This window comes from Anneissia japonica, unplaced genomic scaffold, assembly GCF_011630105.1.
Source record: "Anneissia japonica isolate Jap-2015-1 unplaced genomic scaffold, ASM1163010v1 scaffold685_len2926416_cov193, whole genome shotgun sequence".
NCBI classification, from domain to species: Eukaryota; Metazoa; Echinodermata; class Crinoidea; order Comatulida; family Comatulidae; genus Anneissia; species Anneissia japonica.
Window position 1 is genome coordinate 2,280,556 of NW_022692922.1, and position 3,171 is coordinate 2,283,726.

At 36.0% G+C, this 3,171-nt stretch overlaps 1 protein-coding gene across 1 annotated transcript in view; it reads left to right on the forward strand.

Moving 5' to 3' along the window:
- The first annotated feature begins 2,832 nt into the window (after positions 1 to 2,832).
- LOC117100525 (neurocan core protein-like) overlaps positions 2,833 to 3,171 on the forward strand; it is a 19,713-nt gene continuing 19,374 nt past the window's right edge. The window contains exon 1 of the mRNA XM_033240283.1: positions 2,833 to 2,867. The gene's annotated coding sequence lies outside the window, so the exon portion shown is untranslated. The remainder of the gene's footprint in view (positions 2,868 to 3,171) is intronic.

Here is a 3,171-nt window from a genome sequence, read left to right on the forward strand (position 1 = left end):
ATATTATATTCCTTATATATATATATATATATACACATATATATATATACATATATATAATGGTATAAACACTTGATTTTTGAATTGATTTGATTTATTCAATATCTCTAAACTTAACATACAAACATAGAAAATCTCGTCGACAGACGAAAAATCGGCAAAAAAAACACGAAAAGAGATATTAACATAACCCTCTAAGTCCATTTTAGGGACTTATTTCCAGAGGGGTCCATCACAATAAACGTGTAACAGACAAAACTTAATAAATCGATAAGTGAGATTAAAAAGGCAATGTGCAACATGTATATGAAACAGATATGGAGAAATAGGCTAATCAACAACAGATGGTAAATGTGAGAGAAGGTGATCCTTTACCAACATTTTAAAAGCAGTACGTTTACTGGTACATTTAATAGGCTCTGGCAAGCTATTCCAGTCTTTCGTACCCAAGTAATAATTAATGTAGACGAGATCTTGCCTGAAACTTTTGGAATATGGAAATTTGTCCTACTGCCTCTGTACTGGTTCGATGTTGATGAAGATCGGAAAGCTTGGTGAAATAGTGATGTGAATAATCAGGGCACATATAATATATATTGTACATGTGATTTAGTCTTTATTGTTTCGCTCTACTGTTTATATTCAACATATCCCATTTTCTTAAAATCTGAGGAAGTGATATGGTACATAGGACCTTTGTCTAAAATTAACCTAATAGTCTTGTTTTGTGCAATTTGAATTTTTTTTTTATAGCCCTGAGGAAACACCAGAATACCAAGAGACAATACAATAATCAAATAAGCAAACAACAATTGAAGAGCAAATGGTTTTCTTTACATAAAAATTAAAACATCCAGCTTGTCTTTATAAAAATGTGTGTCTGTTGCTTACATTCCTAATGATCCTTCAACAATAGCTTCAGCATTTAATGTATTGTCAAGTTCAATACCTAAAGAAGATGCTTTTATTTCTAGACCTTTACAATTTATACTCGTATTTATCGATTCTTTAACTTTAAAATTCGAACCGAAAACAATAAGTTCGGTTTTGACAAGGTGTAACGACATGTTATTATCAACTAGCCATTCATAGCACCGTTCTAGGATTTCACTTAAATTTTTTTTAACAGTCAAGAGATTTATTTGCAAAAATTAAAGCACAGTCATCCGCATATTGTAATAAAAAAAGGGTTTTAACAGCAATTGGCATGTCATTGACATAGCACAAAAATAACAATGGTCCTAGGAGGCTTCCTTTGGGTATTCCTGTATTGATAGTCATTTGATCAGAAAAGGAATTATTAATCTTCACAGTCTGAGGTCTATTTTTTTAAGATACGATTTGAACCAATTAATTGAATCCAAGGGCAGCTTAGAACATAACTTGTTATGATTGACACTGTCAAATGCCTTTTGGATGTCCAATAGGATCATCCCTACATGAAGTCCCGATGATACCGGTATGTGAGTTCTAAAGTAGTCTTGGAGGTAGATAAGATATGTGTCAGTAGAGTAGCTGCCCATGAAGCCAGATTGTTTGTGTACTATACCAAGGCTATAGTTTGCATCATCAACACTTACTATTTCACTTCCACACAAGGTGTAGTTATGCCGTGTATGCTCTATCCCCCACCCCCCCTAGTTATTCAGATTATCTCGCTCTTCTCTGGGTGGAATTGCATTTGCCAATCTTTGCTCCAGTCTTCACGTTGGTAAATGTCAGTCCGTAAGCTGTGTGTGCTAGTGCTTCATAAATTGTATATGCTGCAGATGTATATATTAAATCTTCTATCCATATATTTTATGGGGCATCAAGTTTTGTAACCAGTGACTACTCAACATCCTCAATATTATTAATATTAGGCTGGGATACACTCAAATACAAGCATGAGATCCAGACCCATCAAGTGACGCAACTTTTCAAAATTATCAACCAAGATATACCATAAATCTCAACAGTTTTAAGATTATGAAACCAAAAATTCAAAGGCCCAGTCGATGGCACAACAATCAGTTAACGCTACCGAAAACCTCTTCAACCGTTTACCAACCATCTTTTTTTCCCCGAGAACCATTAAAACCTGTGATGAACTGCCACAGTCTATCATCAGTACAAAGTGCACAACATTGAAGATGGCTGCACAATTTTTAATGATGCTTTTAGAGAGCAATTATTGAATTAAATTAAAACAACTAAACCACTTCCCATAGACCTACTAGTTAACTTCCCTCGTGGAAAATTCAGGAGGAAACAAACCAAGTACCATAGTTACCAACGTGAGAGATTTGAAATGCGTGAGTGACCATTTGACTGGGGGGGGGGGGTCCAAGCGGCAGGGGCACGCCGACGCCGCTCCGGCGATCTGAGAATTTTGAAACGATTTCAGGGAGTATTTTTTTTTAATAATACGGATACATAAGCAAAAATACACGTACAATTTGAGTTTCAAAGTAGGCCTGTTGAATTTGAGCACCCGAACTATGTATAACTACACAAACATTTTATATTTTTAATAAAACCAATTTCTTCTAATTTTTTATATATTTTCCCCTGAATTCGTGATACTTTGTTATCACGCAGAATTGTGTTAAATGCGTGACTAATTTAGGATCACGCATGTGTTTCTGCAAAATGCGTGTTTCATCCAAAATCACTTTGAAAATGCGGGACCGTCCCGCACGATGCGATACGGTTGGTAACTATGAAGTACCAAGTGATAAATTTGTTTGGGTACAGATTGGTTGATTGCCTCTTGATTACGCCCTCAGAAGAACAGGTCAACCTTAACCAAACAAGAAAGTAACCTGCGTTTCAGTGCCTTCATTGTCGAATCGTTGGTGTCGTACTACTCTGTTATCTCCAGAGGGGTAAGTAAGACGTTTAAAAGACCAGTAGACCTATGTAGCTCTGTTGTTCAATAATACTATGGTTAGGTAATATAGAAAATAACCTCAACAACACAGGTGCCTACACTGTCGAATCGTCGGTTTCGTACTCCTCTGTTATCTCCAGAGGGGTAAGTAAGACGTTTAAAAGACCAGTAGACCTATGTAGCTCTGTTGTTCAATAATTCTATGGTTAGGTAATATAGAAAATAACCTCAACAACACAGGTGCCTACACTGTCGAATCGTCGGTTTCGTACTCCTCTGTTATCTCCAGAGGGGTAAGT